Consider the following 23,733-nt stretch of genomic DNA (forward strand, 5'->3'; position numbering starts at 1 on the left):
CCTACTATCTTCTGTATAAGAATAAGGCAATGTACACAATAAACTCAGATTGCTTCTAGACACAGGCCTGATCTCTGTGTTTCATAGCTTTCTCATGGCGGCCGCCATAACAGCCTTTGATTTGGAGCCTCACAGCATATTGACGGAACATTGAATTCCTTAACAGAAATTGGCGCCCGATCGCGGGGCTTGATGGAACAAGAGGACCACCTACACCTCGAACCCCCCCGGACCCAGATGGGATAAGGAGCCACTCGGAACCACGGATTGACAAAAACTGCGCAGTAAGGTAAGGTTTTATCTTGCCACAATCTATCCGTGCTTCCTGGCTGCTCCTTTCCTGTCCGAGGGGTAAGAAGTGCATGCCTCTTATAAATCTTCAAGCTTTTTAAGAATTCATATGGTGGGCTGAATATGCTGTGCGGGTGTTTAACTGTTATTGTCTTTATTTGTTACCTTGCATGGTCAGTGTACAGAATATGAAACCCGCTTGCCGATCTCGGGAAGGCATGGTATAAATTGTACCAGGGAAGCCTAAAATTTTCAGGGAGCCTCTTATAGGTATAAGAGAAGTAGTTGAGACGGGGGGAAATAAGCAGGGTTGGGAAGTACCGACACTTTTAGACAAGTGAGGAAGTACTGACACTTAAAGTACTGACAAAAAAAAAAAAAAAATTGTAACTGACATGCAAATGTTTTTGTCTTTATGTGTGTGTATAAATGGAAGGACCTGTATGAGAGTTAGACTGTGTTATATGGTGTATACTGTCCGGTAACCAGAAACGAAATGAAGCAAAAATGACCAAATGCTGAGCCAGACCACAGGGGGTGGAGCTAGGTGATGTAAGGAGATGGGAGGGAAGAACAATAGGAACAGGTCTTGCTCCACCCTACACACAGTCCAGCCTAGGTGAGAAGTGTGTCTCCATTTTAAGTGGATGTTGGTGTATATATATGTATATTGTGGTAATGTATAGAGTGAAGGTCACTCTTAGACTCCATGTTAAGTCTCTCACTTGAACAAATGGAGTGACCAAAGGAGGGGCATCTAATTTTATTCCTGAGACTAGTTGTGTGAGATAATAGCCCAGGATTACCACAGTGTATATATGTATATACAGATTCGTGGAATATGTGGAATTCAAAAATATTGAGTTGTGTTAATTTGAATATTATTGAATTTAGATATTAATATGAGATAATTGTGTACTTGAAACACCTGATAAGTACTTTAGTCAAATTAATAACAAAAGTTCTATTTAAAGTGTATCTCACTTTCAATTAACAACAGTATTTTATTTGAAGAGTGTATAAAGAAAATAATAATAAAAATAATAAGCCTCTTGGTGTACATAAACCGCCAGCCATTGTCCATACTGCTGGTAAAGAGGATAAGCTGCGGAAGACTGCACAGAAAAATAGTGAAACAAACAATTGTTTTATGTGTGTGAAAGAATAAAAATAATAAGCCTCTTGGTGTACATAAACCGCCAGCCATTGTCCATACTGCTGGTAAAGAGGATAAGGTGTGAAAGATAGCTAAAGAAATTGGCAAATGAATATTGGTCCCCATCCCACTTATTAGGGTCCCAATCAACTACAGTATGAACCTTTTATAGTGTCTAACTCTCTTTAAGGCGTAATTTGAACTAAGTCTTGCTCCTTGCAGCAATATATATTAATGGCGCTGTGAACCGGATTACGCAGAGAGTAATACACTAGTTTGTTTTAAAGGAAAATTTTGATAAACTGATAGTTGAAGAATTTCTTGTGATAATCGGGCTTAGTGTGAAAATGTCGCTGTTTAAGAAAATCCGCAATAGTACGAAAATGTCGGTAGCTAAGAACAAAGAAGTGTCCGATGAATTGTTAATAATGCCAGGGTGGAATAAAGCCCCCTATAATATATTGGCCGCTGAGTGGTCACAGTGTGGTGAATATCAGTATGTGAGTAGAAATGGGCATAAGTTGTATTGTGTTTGTCATTGGGTAGCCTATTCTGAGCGAATTGTGTAAAAACCGCGGTACTAAGAGTTTTTCTTATCTATACATAATTCGCTCATTATTGGAAGTCTGGTGTACAGTAAATACAATCCCAATTTCTACTTCACATATTATCAGTCCGTATAGGAATGAATAAAAAACCCCTTAGTGAGTGTGAATTTGCAGTTTTGTAAGGTGGGGGCAAGTGTATTACATTCTGGGTTAATCTTAAATAGACAGCCCAGGTTAGTTACACACAATAGAAGATGGTCACAGGCAGTGGAACCTGTTATACAGCTTTGCTATCTGTCTGGACAAGTTTCTGTGTTCTATAGAAGATAAGATAAATTTCAAAGGGTGGGGAGTACTGGGCTTTAGAAGACCTACTTGTCTTTGCAAAGGAATCTGAATTAAGAATTGGTTATATTTGGCTACACAGGAAGTATGTTGTATTATATATATATATATATATATATATATATATATATATACTGTTCAGTAGCTGAAAATGAAATGAGAAAAGAATTCAAAGATGTTCTCTCATTGTCGGGTCAGTTCCCTCTTCCATCTTCACCCCCTCCTTCATCTCAATTCCAACCGTCTCCTCCCCACCCTATGCCAAGTCATCCACTCCAAGGTCAAACATTGGACTGGAGGGATGGACCTGCTGGCATTGTGGACAACAGAACCCGGATTGGAGAGAGAGCTGCCCTGCTTGCGGAGCTCCTCGGTGCAAACCGGTTATGCCTATGCTCACTAGATCCTAGGCTAGTGAGTGAAAGCATGAGAAGGAGGACAAGGAGGAGATGCAGGAGTATATGTAAAACAGGGAAGGCAGTGGGAACTATAATCTAAAATTATGTGAAAGACTATTGTGGCACAGATTGGGATAAAATTAAACATAGAGAATTGAGAAGTGGTAAAATATTTTTAATTTGTCTGAAACATTGGGGAAAAAAGAAAAAAAAATTGAGAGAATCCTCCTTGTCTCTTTCTAATATCCCACAAAGAGAAGGAAGAAAGTGTAAAACAATTCTATGCCCCCCCTTCAACAACGTTTGTCAGATCTGGGATATAGGGGCATAGAAGAGATGGGTAAACATGTACTTAGTATGGCCTTTGTAGAAGGTCTATTGAAATCCCTAAGGTCATAGATAATAAGCCAGAGTGGAGACAGTCTGAATCTCCGGCCCTTTTTCAGACAAAAGGGCATTTATGTAACTGTCCTGCAGGCTTGGACTCCGCCTGAGGGGACTGTGCTGTTGCAATATGTTAATGACTTTCCAGCTTTGTGCTGAGGATCTGAAACATGTCAATCTGCATCTATTTCTCTTCTAAAAAAAAAAAAAAAAAATCAAAAATTTTTTTTTTTTAGCATAAAATGGCTGCAAGGCTTAAAAAGGAAAAATTACAGCTTTGTAAACAAAAGGTTGTTGTCTAGCTCAAGAAGGCAGACATCTCACAGAACGACACAGGGCTGCAGTTCAAGCCATTTCTGTATCTTCTTCTGCTGCCAAAGCTTCGCACCATTTTGGGACTTGTCAATACTGCCGCCCCTGGCCTTTCATGCGACAGCAGTATTGACGCAAAAACATGGAGAACGTCCACGGTCACTTGGGTATTACTCCATGAGATTGGATCCGGTAGCCCGAGGAGCCCCCTCCTGTGTCCGTGCGGTAGCAGCAGTACAAGCAATGGTTGACAAATCTTCTGAGTTGGTCCTGGACTACCCCCTAGTGGTTCTCACCCCTCATGACATCCAGAGTATACTCACCCAAGTACAACCTAAACACCTGTCTCTAGCTCGTCAAATAAGGTTGCAATGTGCTTTGCTCATGCCCCCCCTTTAATATTTCTTTTCAATGGTGAACCCGGCTACTCTTCTTCCAATCGAGTATCCTGTTTCAAATGGGGGAGGGGGAGGCATAGGTGATCAAATGGGGGAGGGGGAGGCATAGGTGATCTATGTATTACAGATCAGCTATTTTTAAAAATTTTTGCAAATAAGAAAGTGATCTATTTAGAATAGAATATCAGCATGATTGTCCAGCATTGATGCAACAAGAAAAGTTTAAAGAGTTATTGAAACCCCTTGTTAATACATATTTTGTGTTGTTTTTATAGATTGGACCAGGGTGATTGATGACTCCACACCAGATATGCAGTGTTCACACAACAAGATCTCTAAAAGCAGAATGCCTCCGCATGTCTCAGTACAAGAAGCGGAACTGAAGGCCCTCACTGAGGCGTGTAGAGTGACAGAAGGTAACCATTTACACTGACTACTGGTATGTATTCGGCATAGATCATGGTTACGGCCCAATATGGAAGGCCAGACATTTTTAAACTTCTGTAGGACAACCCATTGAGAATGGTGTAGCAGTACAGAACCTTATGAAAGCCCTACTCCTACCAGACAAAGTAGCAATCCTGAAGGTGAAAGCTCATACTAAAGCCAACAGTGCAGAAGCAAAAGGCAACGCTCTAGCAGACTTCAGCGCAGACAGCGGCCCTCAAGCCGTGGAAGAAAGAAGAAAAGAAGATACTGACCGCACAAGTCAGAGACTATGATTTGGACTTTGATAAAAATTTGAACATTGATGTACTAAAGACATTACAGTCACAAGCCAGCAAAGAAGAAAAAGATAAATGGACTAATATGAGAGCAGTAGAACAGGGTGGCGTATGGCAAACAGTCAGTAACTTGCCTACCACGATCCCTGTACCCCATGATGGCCCAGCTGATCCATGGAAAGACTCACCTATCGAAGGCAGCTATGTTACCTACGCTTGAGAGAGAAAGGGTTGCCCCCTGGGTTCTTTGTAGCTGCTACATCATTTGTCCAGTTTTGCATGAGCTATGCCGTAAGCAACAGGGTAGAAGTAAATTGACCACAAAGGCACTTGCCAGGACCACTCTACCCATTTCAGGGATTGCAAATTGACGACATTCAGCTCCCACGTGTTGGGAAGTATGAATATGTGCTTGTTGTTGTTGATGTTTTTCAGGTTGGAGGCGTACCCTGTAACAAAAGTAAATGAGCAGGTAACCGAAAAGAAGCTCATGAATAAGGTAATCTGCAGATACGGGGTACCAGAGGTAATCGAGTCAGATAGAGGTACACATTTCACAGGTGAAATAATGCAACACTTCATGTCTGCCCTGGGTAACTCCCAGGCATTTGACACCCCTTATCATCCACAAAGAGCCAGAAAACCATATTGCATTATAATATTTCTCTTCAGGCTATGAAACCCTGCACCAGAGGAAAACGAAAATGGTATGATACCCTATTAGGGGGAATTGGTACAGGTGTAGGGGTTCTGAACTCTATAGATTTAGAGGTGATGAAGAATAAAATGGCTGGGGTAGGACAGGATGTTTCTAGATTGATAAATGTTCAGGCACAATGCATGCCTTCCTTGTTCCTCCCCCGATGTCTTGCATTAAGATATGATAAGGATGTATTAACGCTTTTTAATCTGGTTTTGCGGTTTAAAAGGATTTGTTTGTAAATATGAGTAAATTCATGAACTATACACAATGTAGCCTGGAATATGTATATATGATTCACGAGAGGGACAAAGCAGTCAGATGTGATGACAAATAATGAAAAATTGTGGAGAAATATTCTCAATAATGTAATTCCAGTAGCATCCTGGATACGGCACGGGGCTGATGGTGTAGAATGCTCTGATGAGTATAGCACTGGGGAAATGATTTTATGATGTAAAGGACACAAGCCTGATGTGTAAGTCTGTAGTACTACCTGTGGTGTTCGGACCGCCTCTATATGCTTTACAATATTGGTTGCCCAAGTTCACAGGTATGATGATTTATAGTGAAAATAAAACCCATGGTATAGAGAACTGTGAAGAAACACTGGATGGCCTAGCATGCGGACGGAGTACAGCCGCATATGAGCCATGTTTCCAGCAGCCTTCCATCAGCATATGTGATTGGACGGTGTTACCTGCTTCTTCTATATGCTGATGGAAGTTGGCCCCCAATATATATTCTTTGTTGCCAACCGAACTGGAACCACCAGTATGTATAATCTCACCACTCCATTATCTGGATGTATACAGAACATATCGGTGATACATTGGTTTACAGAAGCTTACACCTTTTTGCCAGATGCTGAAGCAACATTAAGGTACTAGTGGTACCCAGATGCTATCCCTATGTCAACTCTGACAGTATCCTTGGGAAGAATTGTAAGACTAATGATAGATACTGAACACCTTTAAAAGCATTTGGATGTTACTAACCTCTCCCTTATGGAATTAGAAAAATGTATGGGTAGGAGATAAGCTAGTCAGCCTAGGTATTGAGATCCAGGTAGACACAGAGTATAACCGGTATGATATTTTTACTGAATGGTCACCTATTGCAGGAAAGATGATGGATTTTATGTTTCACCCTTTACTAATACTGTTTCTTTTGTTCATTCTTTTGAGTGTTTGCAATTTATGGACATTCTGTGGGATACGGAGACAAGCAAATTATCTGGAATCGCTCCCTCTACGATATCGTTAAAACAGTCATACGTAAAAGAGCAACAACAGTGGGGATCCGGCGAAGAGGATAGAAAGACCGGCAGGGGTGGCTTAGCACCCTTGATAGTACCACTACAAAGGCTCTTTTCAAGATGGACTGTTTCAAAATGGGGGATTGTGAGGGTTATGAACATATTAATTTACATATGTATGTATCTTTGATATACGTTTCCGGAGGCTGTAGGCCTAAATTGTACACTCTATTCTGTGTCCTATAAAAAGCTCCTGTACATTTAGGTTAGTACTTAATTACATTAAGTAGAGGTGTAATCTTAAATGTCCATCATGTCTCCAAGAGCTTGTTTATCTCGTTACACTGATCAAAAGGTTGTATGGAATGCTTTGTTTCTTACTGCTGTCTAGGTAGGGCATGTGATTAGAATGTAGAGTGTGATGATAATCAGGGTACCAGACACGATGTCTACATACAAACAAATAAAGCATTGTTTATAGAGAAGACAAAATTATGTACCAGTAAAACAGGTCAACCTCTGTAACACTAGCCTACTGATACGCCTACTATCTTCTGTATAAGAATAAGGCAATGTACACAATAAACTCAGATTGCTTCTAGACACAGGCCTGATCTCTGTGTTTCATAGCTTTCTCATGGCGGCCGCCATAACAGCCTTTGATTTGGAGCCTCACAGCATATTGACGGAACATTGAATTCCCTAACACTCTCTACGGCCAATCAGAAATGACCTCACAGAAATCAAAGATGAAATTAAGGCCATGACAAAAAGGGTGGAGACCCTCGAATCTTCTTCTTCCAAGATTATCCAACACTCTGTCGAAATAGCCCATCTCGTAAGAGAACACCACCAACATCTAAACCAAGTTCTTATATTACAAGAGGACATTGAAAACCGTAATAGACGGAATAATATAAGATTGAAAGGTCTCCCAGAATCGTGGGCGTCTGAAGCATTACCAAAGATTGCCGCAGAACTGTTCACCCTTCTTGTAGGTCAAGACAGAGCATCATCTATCTCTATTGAGCGGATTCACAGATCCCTGAGACCTATGCCCACGGGCGCAGAACCGCCAAGAGATATAATATGCAAACTCCTAAACTTCCCAGATACACAAGCGATATTAAACGCCTCCAGAACCATCAAGGATTTACGGTATGAAGGGGCATCTATACAAGTGTATCAGGATCAACAACTTTAGCCAAACGCCGGCTGATGAGACCATTACTAGAGGCACTCCGGGCCAGAGACATTCGCTACTCGTGGCTCTTCCCATTCGGATTGGGAATAAATCTAAGAGGCCGGAGGATAAATATCCGTTCCCCTGAGGATCTTCAAAAATGCTGGCATCTACTAGAAATTGAGCCAATCGAGATTCCGTGTTGGCTACCGCTACCTGAACCAGCGATTCTCCCAGAGCTACCCAGCGTGGACTCAGAGCCTCCCCAGGGGAGTTCACGATCCCCTAGGGAAAAAAAGAAAAGACCCAAGGATGCTCCACCGAGGGAAGACACCTGAGAAGGAAGGGAGCTGCCAACCCTACCACCCTGAGAGTAGGGGTCAATGACGTTGTCTATGGAAACCCCTATAGTTATCTGTTGACATAACAAGAAGGACTTTTTTCTTTACCTCTGCATATTTTGCATAAGTGATGGGGCCTGACCACATGGCACAGGCCCAGTTTAAGATAGCTACTTACTGTTCTTGTTCACCTATTTAATTACTGTCTCAGTTGAGAGCTCACAGGTAGAACTACCACACCCCCTGAATATATTCTGAGTACAAGAGCAGCTAGATTAGATCAGCTGCGGTACCCCGACAGAGATCTCTCAACTGACACAACTTTGATCTGTGTGTAATCTACCTCGACCCTCTTACCTGTGTCCCCACTCCCGACCTTAACACTCCTACCTACCCACCCCCCACCTGCTCTCGATAGGAAAGCATCTGATCTGTACAGCTTAAGAATTAACTGTTCTGATCTTTCTTGTCTCTCTTAAAAATACAGGCACGGTTCAGGAGAAGGCAACCGGAATGGCTCTCACCCGTGTTACTACGTTCAACGCCCGGGGTCTAAATTTGCCGCGCAAGAGACACAGTGTGATACAGCTGCTAAAAAAATGTAAGACAAAAATTCTTTTTATACAAGAAACACACTTCAAAAAGGACAGACAATTTACACTTCCGGGGTTGGTATTTCAGCAATACTTCCACAATTCGCACCCAAATTCAGCGTCTAAAGGGGTAACCATAGGACTCCATAAATCAGTCCCATTTAATCTAGACGCACAATACCAAGACGAGGAGGGTAGAGTCCTTTTTCTAAGGGGGTCCATTAACAATCTAAAGCTGACAATTGCAAATATCTATGCCCCAAATTCCGACCAGATCCCCTGGCTGATAAAGCAGTTGGATATTCTTAAGCAATTTGCCAGTGGACATATCATACTAGGAGGAGACTTAAATATTACATTAAATCCGCTCCTAGATTCTTCAACAGGACGCTCACAAATTTCACAGGTAAAATTAAAAAGGCTACAGCGCTCCATATTGGAGTTGGGGGTCCTGGACACGTGGCGCTCCCTCCACCCCTCCACAAAGGATTTTTCTCACTACTCTCAAGTCCATTCCTCCTTCCAGAGGTTGGATTACATACTGACCTCCACGGGACTCCTGACCCATTTGAAAAAGGCAACTATAGACCCCATCACTGTCTCGGACCATGCCCCGATTCATTTAGACATCAATTTACCGGACTTTGCCCCGGGAGAATGGAGATGGCGTCTGAACGACTCCCTCCTGGACCCTCTGGAGGAAAGACTAAAAATAGGAGAGCAGCTTGAGGAATACTTCAAGAATAACTCAGACGGTAGTGTAGAAACGCCTATGGTCTGGGAAGCCCATAAGGCATTTGTTAGAGGGTTGTTGATAGCCTTGGGCTCATGGGTAAAAAAACAAAAACAAAAAGAAATTGATAGATTACTGCTCCAAATTTCAAAACTCGAACACACAACAAAACAATCCCAGACCAAACAGAACCTGGAAGGCCTCAAATGCCACTTAATTGAAAAGTTTAATAAAAAACATATCTATATTAAACATGCTGCTTACGCGCACGGTAACCGAGGCAGTAAGCTCATGACCTCGCTTCTTAAAAAAAGTAAGACAAGGAATGCTATCCTAAGTATAAAATCACAATCTGGACCGCGGGTTACCTCGACACAAGATATAGCCAAAGAGTTCCATCTCTTCTATTCAAAACTGTATAATCTTGAAGAGAGAGCATCTCCCCAGGCCAAACAGTTTCTGGCTTAGAGGATTGATGCGTTTCTGAGATCCCTAAAAATACCAAAATTGAGTGAAACAGAGGCGACATCCCTTCTGACCCCAATCTCAGGGAAAGAGGTGGAGGATGTCCTGAACTCCTTTGCTCATGGGAAAAGCCCAGGGCCTGATGGCCTTTTAATTACCTATTACAAGGCCTTCAAGGAGCACTTAATTCCCAGACTCACCAAAACGCTCAACGCCCTACTAAAAGGAGCCATTTTACCTAGACAAGCCCAAGAGGCTCATATCACCCTTATCCTGAAGGAGAATAAGGACCCTACACAGTGTGGCAGCTATAGGCCTATATCACTCATCAACTTAGATGTTAAGATATGGGCCAAATTGCTGGCGAAAAGAATGAGTGAATTCATCCCGACATTGATAGACCCGGAGCAACGGGCTTCGTTAGGGGCAGAGAGGGGAAGGGAAACTGTCACAGATTACTCCACGCAATCCAATACGCCCAAGCCCGTAAGATACCGTTGGCCCTAGTAAGCACTGATGCGGAAAAGGCCTTCGATAGAGTAGACTGGGTCTTTATGGAAAGAACATTACTCAGTTTCAACTTCCCCCCGGCCCTCATAGCGGCGATACTGACACTATATTCAAGCCCACACGCTAGGTTAAAAATAAATGAATCATTGTCCCCTCCATTTGAAATTAGCAATGGGACGCGCCAAGGCTGCCCCCTGTCCCCCTTATTATTTATCCTCACAATAGAACCTTTACTACAATGGGTGAGACAGGACCCGATCATGGAGGGGCTGAGAGTTCAGTCAGGCTCCTTGTCGTCAGCGGCATTTGCGGACAATGTCATGTTCGTTATCACTAACCCAGAGAGAAGCCTGCCGAGACTGGTCTCAATTTTACGGGACTTCGGATCTCTATCTAACTTCAAAGTTAATTTCGAAAAATCTACGATCTTAAACATAACGATCCCCGAAACTAGATGCAGGCTCTTGAAGGGTAGCTCCCCGTTTGTATGGTCCGAGACAGTGGTGGACTATTTAGGTATAAAACTCACGAAAAGAACTGGAGACCTTCGGTTGAAAAATTTCGTCCCCCTAATTGACCAAATAAAAACACTACTACGAAAATATGACCTTCCATTCCTCTCATGGTTTGGTAGGAAAAATATCCTAAAATCCTATGTTCTACCTGTAATACTTTACAAGCTACGTATGATTCCAATACACCTCCCGCTAGCCTTTTTTGAATCTATACGTAAGCTATTTTCAGGCTTCGTGTGGAGACAAAAAGGCCCAGACTGGCGTACAAGCTTATGACCAGGAGGAGATCGGAGGGGGGGATGGACTTGCCGAGCGTCCGGGACTACTACTACTCTACTCAAATCGGGTACTGGATGGACCTGACCCGTCCGTCAAGAGACCCGATTTTATACGACCTGGTGAAAGCGTCACATGGGGAATCCTTGACGGATGACTTGTGGCTACCAAAAAGGAGCGTTTATAGAGCTAAGGGATTCAATCCCCTCCTTAACCCCTTCATGACATGGCCTATTTTGGGCTTAAGGACGCAACAATTTTTGGCGGATTTTCTTCTCCGTTTATCAAAAGTCAGAACTTTTTTATTTTTCCGTTGACGCGGCCGTATGAGGGCTTGTTTTTTGCGTGGCGAACTGTAGTTTTTATCGGTGCCACTCTTGGGTACATAGACTATATTATAAAACTTTTTTTTTTTTTTAATGATAGCAGGGAGAGAAAACGCATCAATTCTGCCATAGATTTTTATTTTTTTTTTTTACAGCGGTACTCATGCAGCATAAATGAGACATTCCATTTTTTCTGCGGACCGGTACGGTTACAACGATACCAAAATTCTTACATTTTTTTTAGGTTTTCCCACTTTTCTGCAATAAAAACCCTTTTTCTGGGTAATCTTTTTTTTTTTTCTAAATTGCTGCATTCAAAGTCCTGTAACTTTTTTATTTTTTGATGTACGGCACTCTATGAGGGCTTATTTTTTGCGAGACGAGCTGTAGATTTTATTGGTACCATTTTGGGGTACATACGGCTTTTTTGATCACTTTTATTGCGTTTTTAGTGAGGCAAAATGCTAAAAATTAGCATTTTGCCTCAGTTTTTTAGCGTTTTTTTTTGCGTTTTTTTTCCGTGCACAGTCAAAAGCATGTGCAACTTATTGTACGCGTCGTTACGGACACGACAATACCAAATATGTGGGGGTTTATTTTTTTTTTACCTTTTTTTATGCTAATCTGAGAAAAAGCATTAAAAAAATGTTTTTTTTAACTCTTTTTTTTACATTTTTTAAAATTCTTTTTTCAATCTTTGTTTTTTTTACACTGTTTGTGTACCTCTGAGGGACTTTAACCACTGCCCTGATGATCGCTGGTATAAGGCATGGCAGAGCTACTGCTCTGCCATGCCTTATCGCTTGTACAGCGATTATAGGCACAGGCAATACAGGACGCCAGTGTCTGGCATCCTGTTGCCATGGTGACAGGCCGGGCTCTCGCGATGACATCGCGAGTTCCGGCCGGAGACACAGAGGGAGCCGCGCTCCCTCTGTGAACTCTTTCCCTGCCGCGATCTACTTAGATCGCGGCAGGGAAGGGGTTAACAGCGGGGGATGCATCTCCGATGCCCCCCCGCTGTTGCAGCGGGACGCTGGCTGTGACTGACAGCCGGCTCCCGCTGCGAGAGAGCGCGGGATCTTATGTGATCCCGCGCTATCTCCAGGACGTAAGTTTACGCCCTGTTGCGGGAAGTACCAGGCTGCCAGGACGTAAACTTACGCCCTGCAGCGGGAAGGGGTTAAAGGCCCCTGTGAGGTTTGGGACAAAACCAGAGAGTCATTGGCTCCTACCCCCTCCCCCCTGACACCCACCCGAAGCTTGTGTAGGCTCCTTGAAATCCCCCCAGACCCAGGCTCTCAGAGTATCTGGAAACAGATACAGGGCAGCAGAGTGGAAGATCTGCAGACCCAAGCCCATAAAACACCAGAAGAGATTGCTTTCACACTGACTACCAATCCCAAACTTTCTCTCCTGCAGCGGAGACATATAGAAAAAGTAATAAAAGAATTCTTGGCCAAACACAAATCGATTAGACCTAAAACAGACTTCGAAAAAGCCTTAATAGAGGATAAACCAAGTGGTAGGAGAATCTCTAACGTCAGGAGGAACTTTTTAACCCCTCCTATATCCTCCAAACCGACCTTCCTAACGTCTTGGGGAAAAGAGTTAAAAATTACCCTTTCCACAGCGGAAACTAAGTTAATCCTAAGACTGGCATATGGCCTCTGTCCCTGCATTTTGATGCAAGAATGCCATTACAAACTTCTAGTTCGTTGGTATAAAACCCCCCAATGGCTACACGACTACAAACTTGCACCTGATGATAAATGCTGGAGATGTAAGGCCACAACGGGCTCATATCTCCACATTTGGTGGGAGTGCACGGTAATCGCGCCCTTCTGGAAAGAGGTAGAGAGGGACCTGCAAGTCTTCTCGCCAGGTATAACAATTTCACCGGAAATGGTATTCCTTTGGAGGCCCTCGTCTAGCTTTCATCCGTTTAAAAACAAATTAATAGCATTCCTATTGGATGCAGCAAAAGCGCTGATCCCTCTAAACTGGCTACAACAAAAACCCCCAACTGTCTCACAGTGGAGGGAAAAAGCAGACATGATATGCTGTATGGAAGAGCTAACAAGCTGGAACAGGGGGACTAATGAAGACTTTATTTTAACCTGGCACCCATGGAGAGAGGCCAGGAAGGACCACTAAGCTTGCAGGAAGCTCCCCTGTGGGGAACAAAAACACATTATAAAGACATAGTCGATAACTCCTTTAGCATAGGAAGTCCTGGTAGGGACGGACGGGCAGGACCCCGGGCGTTGAACACGTTGAACACGGAGACACATCCGCGCCCCCCCCCCCCCCCCCCGCTAAGGGGAGCCGGAGCAGAGTGAAGAGAAAGAACCGGGTGAACAAGAGCTATGTATAGAGCCTTCCGGGAGCATTACCGGTAACCAGAATATCCCCCCGCTACTATCCCCACCCTCCTCTTCCCGCCCCCCTCTTTTTTTTTTCTTTTCCTTTTCTTTCTCCCTCTGTGCTCCCTTGGTGCTTATCTCCTGCATCCCTTCCCCCCATATCCTCCTCCCCCCCTTACATGTTTATTCTGTTCGACATACTGGGGCAGTTAACTGATGCAGCAAGTTCCAAGTTACTTAGCAGCCCAAGTTGTGTTTATACTACTATGGAGGATGCCGTAGACTGGGGCCGTCTCTCGGGCCACCATCCAGGTCTAACATGGACGGGACGGGCAGTTGTCAGTAAGACACTGCCCGAGACTTACCGGAAACGCACGATTCACCTGGCTTCTGCCGGAGGACTCTAGAATCTCTTACAGAAATTGGGAAGACCTGGTTGATCTGGCATGAGAGACCCCCCCCCCCCCCTCGTAGATTACTGTTTTACTGCTTTACGGTATTATTTCCTAGCTATTGCAGCAATGACAAACGTTAAACGTTGTACGTACAAGCTTAAAAGAAATGGTTGATTGATTTGTATGTTCTGAAAACAATATGTAAAACTTAAAAATTGTAATAAAAAACTTGATTATTTAAAAAAAAAAATCCCAGGCGTAGAGTACACTTGATAAACTCTGAAAATGGGATTTTCTCAGGATGCATAACAATTATTTTGATAAGCAAGTTCACTAATGAAAGGACAAATGTGCATATCTGATATTTTGAGAGATTTATGTGAAAGATGACGTGGGTCCACCACGATTGTTTACCTTTTGCAAATTCCTGTCTGTGAAATTTCTAATTAGCTACTTAGGGCCCTTTTACATAGGCCGAAAAATCATCCAGAAATCTGTTAAAAATGCATCACACAAAAATCACAAAGCACAAACTTGCAATTTTTGTGCGTTGGTTTTTTAACATTATCAAGTCCTATTGACATTTGCGTTAAAAAAACACAGTAATATCGTGAACGCAAGTGTGAAAGCTCCTAAGAAGAGCTTGGGAGAGATTATTATGGAGTCAACTGAGAACCAGGGTTGCAAACCTGAATTTTTCTATTTTTTTTGGACAAAAATCACAGAAAGACAATATTTTTTAACCCATTAAGGACCAAGCACAGTAAATTTACGGCGCTTAGTCCTGGGTGTTAATCCCAGCCGACAGAAAAAAAAAGAGTGGGGATTAAAGCCCCTGCTTTTGTAATCAATCAGAACCAGGTTAAGTTGTCAGCTGTTAGTCACATCTGATAACCCTGAGGTGGTAGAAGTGGTTTTTAACCCCTTCTGCCTCCTCCTTTCCTCCGCTCAATGAGTGCTATGTACTAAAAAGTGAAATTGGAAGTGTTTCTTCCTCTACACGAGAAATCCCCTACTGCCTGTGTTCCCCATGCTTCACTCCCCCCCTTGTACTTCCTGTACCACCCCCACCCCATTTGTTTCAAACTGATTGTACCTCACATTGTAATTGTTGTATTACTTGCATTTATCCCATGCTTGATAGCGTTGCAGATAACTTGGCGCTATACAAATAAAGATTAATATTATTTTTAACCCAAAGCCGACTCTAACCAAAACCATCGCCGTATGCGCCCTGTAATCCAAAAGCATACATATTATATGTCAAAACATCCGAAACAAAATGACGAACCCATTCTCATACTTTATTTTAGAGTAAATATACTAATTAAAATATATAACTATAAATGTTAAAAAAAATCATTTATTTAGCATTTTCCCCCTAATAAAACTACAGAATTGAAAAAAAGGTAATTGAAAAAGATATTAAAAAATTAGCCCTATATGTCACAAAAAAAAGGTGCAACCAAAATAATTTTGGTAGCGGAAAGAAAAAAATAGGGCAGTGTTAAGAGTGAAGTTCTGTAAATCTCCATTTTGTCTTGTCTCATACACTAACTATGAACTTTAGCCCAATTTTGTTTTTCACCTAAGATGAGGATTCATCTGGGTGTACAGACATTCCTTTGTTCTTTCAGAATCTCTCATGAAATATAGCTTGTTCAGTTATATCAGCATTCCACAGCTTGAAATGTTATAAGTTTTTGTAGATATGTTCTTGTATGTTAGTTTCACATGACAATGAAAACTTGCTTACATGAGTTAATAGTTTCACACAAGACCTTATGTGAAACTTTGGCATAATTTGCCAGCCGCGAGTGGAGAATCGCAATGATTCTCCACTCGTGGACAGGGGGCCAGGGCTTTCCATAGCAACGCTATGGAAAGCTTCAGACGGCGTGATTCGCCGGCGAAATCACTGCCATGGACAGGGGGCCTAAAGCCATGTATGCTCCTTTTTTTCCTTTTTCTTGATAAAAACTCTTCTCTGTAGTAATAAACATAGAATTCTTTGAGATACAACAACCTGTGTATGTCCCTGAATTCGCCAGGCGCGAAAGAATATATATTAATTTGGAACTTGGCAACATATCATTTGGGGTCCCTGGAATATCCCTAACAGGCAGTTAAACTACCACATGGGTAAAATCCCTAAAAAGTGTCTGTTCCTTAAGGGGTAACGGGAATATTGGAATACCATAAAAGATTATAAGTGTTACATGTTTATAGGTCAGTAACCGGTATGTACTTATTACCAGCATTTATAGTGAGCTGTAAAATGATAATTACATTCATAATAATCTGCTTGTGTATCACTAGCCTCAAAAAAATCATGGACGCATCTGTGTTTTTTAAGGAAACTGGAAAAAGTTCCCTATTTTTATGGACTGTCCAGGAATCCTTGTTACCCAATGCAATTGCAAAGTACTAATATCTTCCCATGGCAGCCGGAAAGCTGACAAAGGCCTCCATGTCTGCCATGTAACTCAGTTTATTAGGCCCCGCCTTTGGCAGAGTCTAATAGGCTGCTGTCATGATAGAATGCACTACATAAGTAATGCAGTGTACTATGCTAGCGATCGAACAATCACCTCTCTTGGGGACCCAGAATGCAGTTGACATTGGCGGTATACAGGTTGGGCAGAAGCATGTGACGGCTGCAGCGTTACCGTTCCTGGCATCAGTGCTCGTATCCTGGCTACCATGATGCCAGGAGTTTGGGGATGTGCAGCTGTGGCCTCTGATTTGCTGCAGCAGTCATATATTTCAACCTGGCCTGACTAACTAGAAGTCACCACCAATGCCAGTGCCGGCCGTCAGATGCATCCTTGACACCCAGGAGAGGTAAGTAAACCCTCATTTGTTATTTTGAGCAGAGCCCAGCTGAAGAACGGGGTTTGTTGTAATGACCTTAGTTTTCGCGCAAGTATTACAGGTTTGACATTCTACTTCATTACACACTTTCCAATTAGAATGATCAATTTTTAGTAAAAGTGGACTTTGATAATTTCTTCCCCAAGCCCTTCATTTTCTCTCGTTAGGCAGGCTCTACCTGGACGGGAGCGTATTTACGCATGCATTTGTGCTACATATTTGAGCAATGGGTGTTGAATTTTAGGCCGGCTTCACCTTGGGTGTATTTGCGCACACTAGCAGAGAATAGAACCCATTGATTTCAAAGTGTTCAATCACATGGCAATATTTTCCTGCGCATTTTGGTCGTAAAAAAAGGAAAAAAAAACACATGATTTATTTTTCTGCGCATTTGCGCACTAAAAGTCCCTATGGAGGTCAATGAGGGGTGCAAAATTGCACGCACAATATACTAGGAGATATGTGAAACGCTGTGTAATTGCGCAGGAAAAGGACCATATTTGGAACTCAGATTAGCTATTTCAATCGGTGCATATTTGTTTCCGTACGCAACTGCAAATGCAAAAAAGTTCAGTAAAATTAGACGATGTGTGTGCAAAAAAAGCTGTTCGTTCCACACAAACTCTATGCTCATGCATGCGCAAATAAGCATAAACTTGTACGAATCCAGCCTTTTTTTTTACACTTAGTATATGTGCGTGAGAGCTCCCCCCTGTTACCCCCCCCCCCCGCATCTTTTCACCCGAGTACTGTAGTACTTGAAAATAGTGATGCTCGATCGAGTAATTACTCAAAACAAGTACATTCGCTCATCTCTAGCAATTAAGTTTAATGTGTGAATTTCGTGCACCATAGCATAATAGAACATGCTGCGTTTCAGTGTGACCGAAAGGCGTGCTGAAAAAACACGTGTGACAACCCACTCCAAATAACGGGTTCCATTCACTGCGTATTGCACGCGCAATAAAACACAGCACAAATGCGTTCATGTGAATTAGCCTTTCTTGGGACAGACGCGCACACAACACATCCCTCCGTACACTACTAGCTCGCTGTGTGGCTCTACTACCGTAAAGCATTCACTGCTGTGCACAGCGGAACGACACGACGACAAGCACGACGCGTAGTGTAGGGAGGTCACGTGACATCAGTCTGTATTGGTACACATCACCGCCACGCATATTAGTAGTTTACACTGCGGTTATTCCTGCTGCCGATTCCAGCCAATGAGGTGGCTGGAATCGGCACCATGTGACCTCCCATTGTGCACGAGCAGTACAGTTCAGCTGCCGTGCACGATGAGAGCTGTGCCCGCGCCTCACGTGACCGGTGACGTCACCGGTACTTGAATTTGCCCGCGAATTCCGAGCCTACAGAGGAAGCTGATGGTTGGAGCCTTTTATACTACTTTCAACGTGGGAGAGGAAGATTTCTGCGCTGTGTGGTGAGTACCTACCTGAGATTAATGTGCTGTGCTGCTACGTGTGGTGAGTACCTACCTGAGATTAATGCGCTGTGTGGTGAGTACCTACCTGAGATTAATGCGCTGTGTGGTGAGTACCTACCTGAGATTAATGCGCTGTGCTGCTATGTGTGGTGAGTACCTACCTGAGATTAATGCGCTGTGCAGCTATGTGTGGTGAGTACCTACCTGAGATTAATGCGCTGTGCGGTGAGTACCTACCTGAGATTAATGCGCTGTGTGGTGAGTACCTACCTGAGATTAATGCGCTGTGTGGTGAGTACCTACCTGAGATTAATGTGCTGTGCTGCTACGTGTGGTGAGTACCTACCTGAGATTAATGTGCTGTGCTGCTACGTGTGGTGAGTACCTACCTGAGATTAATGCGCTGTGTGATGAGTACCTACCTGAGATTAATGTGCTGTGCTGCTACGTGTGGTGAGTACCTACCTGAGATTAATGCGCTGTGTGGTGAGTACCTACCTGAGATTAATGCGCTGTGTGGTGAGTACCTACCTGAGATTAATGCGCTGTGTGGTGAGTACCTACCTGAGATTAATGCGCTGTGCTGCTACGTGTGGTGAGTACCTACCTGAGATTAATGTGCTGTGCTGCTACGTGTGGTGAGTACCTACCTGAGATTAATGCGCTGTGTGATGAGTACCTACCTGAGATTAATGTGCTGTGCTGCTACGTGTGGTGAGTACCTACCTGAGATTAATGCGCTGTGCTGCTACGTGTGGTGAGTACCTACCTGAGATTAATGCGCTGTGTGGTGAGTACCTACCTGAGATTAATGCGCTGTGTGCTGAGTACCTACCTGAGATTAATGCGCTGTGTGCTGAGTACCTACCTGAGATTAATGCGCTGTGTGCTGAGTACCTACCTGAGATTAATGCGCTGTGTGGTGAGTGCCTACCTGAGATTAATGCGCTGTGTGGTGAGTACCTACCTGAGATTAATGCGCTGTGTGGTGAGTACCTACCTGAGATTAATGCGCTGTGTGGTGAGTACCTACCTGAGATTAATGCGCTGTGTGGTGAGTACCTACCTGAGATTAATGCGCTGTGCTGCTACGTGTGGTGAGTACCTACCTGAGATTAATGCGCTGTGTGGTGAGTACCTACCTGAGATTAATGCGCTGTGTGCTGAGTACCTACCTGAGATTAATGCGCTGTGTGCTGAGTACCTACCTGAGATTAATGCGCTGTGTGGTGAGTACCTACCTGAGATTAATGCGCTGTGTGCTGAGTACCTACCTGAGATTAATGCGCTGTGTGGTGAGTACCTACCTGAGATTAATGCGCTGTGTGCTGAGTACCTACCTGAGATTAATGCGCTGTGTGCTGAGTACCTACCTGAGATTAATGCGCTGTGCGCTACGTGTGATGAGTACCTACCTGAGATTAATGCGCTGTGTGGTGAGTACCTACCTGAGATTAATGCGCTGTGTGCTGAGTACCTACCTGAGATTAATGCGCTGTGTGCTGAGTACCTACCTGAGATTAATGCGCTGTGTGCTGAGTACCTACCTGAGATTAATGCGCTGTGTGGTGAGTACCTACCTGAGATTAATGCGCTGTGCGCTACGTGTGGTGAGTACCTACCTGAGATTAATGCGCTGTGTGATGAGTACCTACCTGAGATTAATGTGCTGTGCTGCTACGTGTGGTGAGTACCTACCTGAGATTAATGCGCTGTGCTGCTACGTGTGGTGAGTACCTACCTGAGATTAATGCGCTGTGTGGTGAGTACCTACCTGAGATTAATGCGCTGTGTGCTGAGTACCTACCTGAGATTAATGCGCTGTGTGCTGAGTACCTACCTGAGATTAATGCGCTGTGTGCTGAGTACCTACCTGAGATTAATGCGCTGTGTGGTGAGTGCCTACCTGAGATTAATGCGCTGTGTGGTGAGTACCTACCTGAGATTAATGCGCTGTGTGGTGAGTACCTACCTGAGATTAATGCGCTGTGTGGTGAGTACCTACCTGAGATTAATGCGCTGTGTGGTGAGTACCTACCTGAGATTAATGCGCTGTGCTGCTACGTGTGGTGAGTACCTACCTGAGATTAATGCGCTGTGTGGTGAGTACCTACCTGAGATTAATGCGCTGTGTGGTGAGTACCTACCTGAGATTAATGCGCTGTGTGCTGAGTACCTACCTGAGATTAATGCGCTGTGTGGTGAGTACCTACCTGAGATTAATGCGCTGTGTGCTGAGTACCTACCTGAGATTAATGCGCTGTGTGCTGAGTACCTACCTGAGATTAATGCGCTGTGTGCTGAGTACCTACCTGAGATTAATGCGCTGTGTGCTGAGTACCTACCTGAGATTAATGCGCTGTGTGGTGAGTACCTACCTGAGATTAATGCGCTGTGCGCTACGTGTGATGAGTACCTACCTGAGATTAATGCGCTGTGTGGTGAGTACCTACCTGAGATTAATGCGCTGTGTGCTGAGTACCTACCTGAGATTAATGCGCTGTGTGCTGAGTACCTACCTGAGATTAATGCGCTGTGTGCTGAGTACCTACCTGAGATTAATGCGCTGTGTGCTGAGTACCTACCTGAGATTAATGCGCTGTGCGCTACGTGTGGTGAGTACCTACCTGAGATTAATGCGCTGTGTGGTGAGTACCTACCTGAGATTAATGCGCTGTGTGCTGCTGTGTGGTGAGTACCTACCTGAGATTAATGCGCTGTGTGCTGCTGTGTGGTGAGTACCTACCTGAGATTAATGCGCTGTGTGTGGTGAGTACCTACCTGAGATTAATGCGCTGTGCTGCTACGTGTGGTGAGTACCTACCTGACATTAATGCGCTGTGTGTGGTGAGTACCTACCTGAGATTAATTCGCTGTGCGCTACGTCTGGTGAGTACGTCACCTGAGATTTGCGCGACGCCACCTGACGCAACCTCTCTTTTTTTGCAGATTTGTGCGCTACGTGGGGAGACGCGGCCACCCGAGATTTGTGCGCCTTTTTTTGGCAAACTTACGTGTGGAGATGATCCTGACGTTTGGACGCGTTTTGAGAAGAATTTCGCTTCGCTTGCACACAAGCTGACATAACTCGTCGAGGTAAGCTGCTGCATCTGCTAAAATTTTCATTGCGTGCATCTGCTCATACGTGCTTATTTTGCGCATATTTGCAGGTTTTCGCTTGCGTGTGTGTGTACGTACGTATATATAATATATGATTCTTCTGACCAGGTTGGGGGAGTAGTGGTCAATGTAAGTGGGTAGAGCGGATCTAGGGATCAGTAATACTGGTGTGATGTGACTGTTAACCTGCTGATTTTTCGTTATTTCCTGCAGATCTGACGTCCTTGAGAATGGGAAGGCTGGCGGACAGTGAAGAGACCCTCGACGTTCAGCAATCTTGAAACCCTTCGTTTTATGGACTGCTTTTTGCCGGTGACTCACTTTTTTTTTTATAAGCTTTTTGGAGTATCCTGAAAAACTGCGCAATATTTTACACCAATTGAGTAAACAGAAAAGATCCCCAAACACAGCGGCCTTTGGTTTATCAGGGAATGACACTTGGTGTAAAATCCACATTTTTAATAAATAATAAAACGTGATTTGAATTTGTTTTTTTGTTTTACCTTATTTATGTTTTCAGGCTCCTGATTACCCACGCTGTAAAGCCGGCTGCGACGAGCTCCGCCATGGAATTCCGGGGCGGAGCCCATCACGGCAGCCCCAAGAGACCCCAATACTTACCTCTGGTTCCGGAGTCCCGCATGACGCCTCAGTGCGCATGGGTAATAGAGCGTGAGACGCACCGCAGCGGCATGTGACGCGGCTGGCGGTAGGCGTAGAGGCGGTTTCACGCTATTTTCCGCTGTGCTACAGCGGAAAATAGCGTGAATGGACGGCTTCCACAGACTGCAATGGAAGCCGTCCGCGCGTATACCCGCGGCATTTTACGGTGCGGAATTCCGCTGTGAAATTACGCACCGTAAGCATTGAGCTATTAGGTTGAATACCGTGTTTCCCCGATAGTAAGACACCCCCCGATTGTAAGACGTATCGGGGGTTTCAGGGGGGGTCGGCCAATGTAAGCCGTACCCTGAAAGTAAGACATATGTCTTACTTTCGGGGAAACACGGGGGTATTGCCGCCTCCCTCTCATCTACGGTAGCTGCGCGCCGCCCCCCCTCCATACGTCACCGCGTCTGCCACCTTTGGCCTCATGTCCACGGGGAAAATCAGGCCCGCTACGGATTCTCCATGTAGAATCTGCAGCGGGTCCCTCCTGCCCCGCGGACATGAGCGCTGAAAATAGGAATAAATCAGAATTAACTTGCCTCTCACACGCTCCGGATACTTCCTTCGCTGCGGCGTCATCTTCTCTCGTCGCGGCCGGATCTTCTTTCTTCGGCTCGGCGGATGTGCATGATGACGTCGGTGACGTGCCCCACACATGCGCCGGGCCGAAGCAAAATGATCCGGCCGCGACTGAGAGAAGATGGCGCCGCGGCGAAGAGAAGAACCAGAGCGTGTGAGTACAATTTGATTTTTGTGTCCCGGGAGACCCGCATGAAAATGGAGCATGGTCCAGATTTTTTCATGCTCCATTTTCCAATATAAGACATACCCCGAAAGTAAGACATAGTGGGGCTTTTGGGGATAAAAAGAAAGTAAGACACTGTCTTACTTTCGGGGAAACACGGTAGATCCGTCTGTGGGAAGGAGCCTTAAGGCCTCATGTCCACTAGCAAAATGGAATTGCGGTTTCCGCAGCGGATTTGCCCCTAGGGAATCATTGGCCATCCCGTCCATTAAACTGATTTTTGCACCCGCGGATGGAATTTCAATAGAATTGCGTTTTTCATGCGTGGGAGAAAAAACCGCGGCATGCTCCATTTTACCGCGGATCGGCCACATTGCTATCACATTGACAGCAATGTGTGCGTATATCTGCATGAAAATTATACAATTGAAAGCTGATTCTACGCGGATTGTATTTTTCCAGTGGACATGAGGCCTAAGGCCGCCTGCAGACGGCCGTGTCGCATCCAGCTGCTCGCAACAGGACCCGACCTGAGCGCCTGCAGAGAGCAGTGCGGAACTCGCCCGCTCCCGCAGCTCTGTCTCATGTGCCAGCAGACGACACATGCGCAGAGCCGGCAGCCAGCGAGTGGCGTTTCTGTACGGGGCTCTGCGAACCCCG

General features: G+C 44.3%; 1 long non-coding RNA gene across 2 annotated transcripts; it reads left to right on the top strand.

Annotated features, from left to right (window-relative positions):
• Positions 1 to 18,285: 18,285 nt before the first annotated feature.
• On the top strand, positions 18,286 to 22,136 carry LOC136573639 (uncharacterized). 2 transcript variants are annotated; one of them, XR_010785909.1, is made up of 3 exons: positions 18,286 to 18,536; positions 21,489 to 21,635; positions 21,873 to 22,136. It is a non-coding gene; the product is annotated as an uncharacterized lncRNA (long non-coding RNA). The 2 variants fall into 2 exon arrangements; XR_010785910.1 differs by lacking the exon at positions 18,286 to 18,536 and adding an exon at positions 18,565 to 18,579.
• The last annotated feature ends 1,597 nt before the right edge of the window (positions 22,137 to 23,733 follow it).

Source organism: Eleutherodactylus coqui, chromosome 7 (assembly GCF_035609145.1).
Source record: "Eleutherodactylus coqui strain aEleCoq1 chromosome 7, aEleCoq1.hap1, whole genome shotgun sequence".
NCBI classification, from domain to species: domain Eukaryota; kingdom Metazoa; phylum Chordata; class Amphibia; order Anura; family Eleutherodactylidae; genus Eleutherodactylus; species Eleutherodactylus coqui.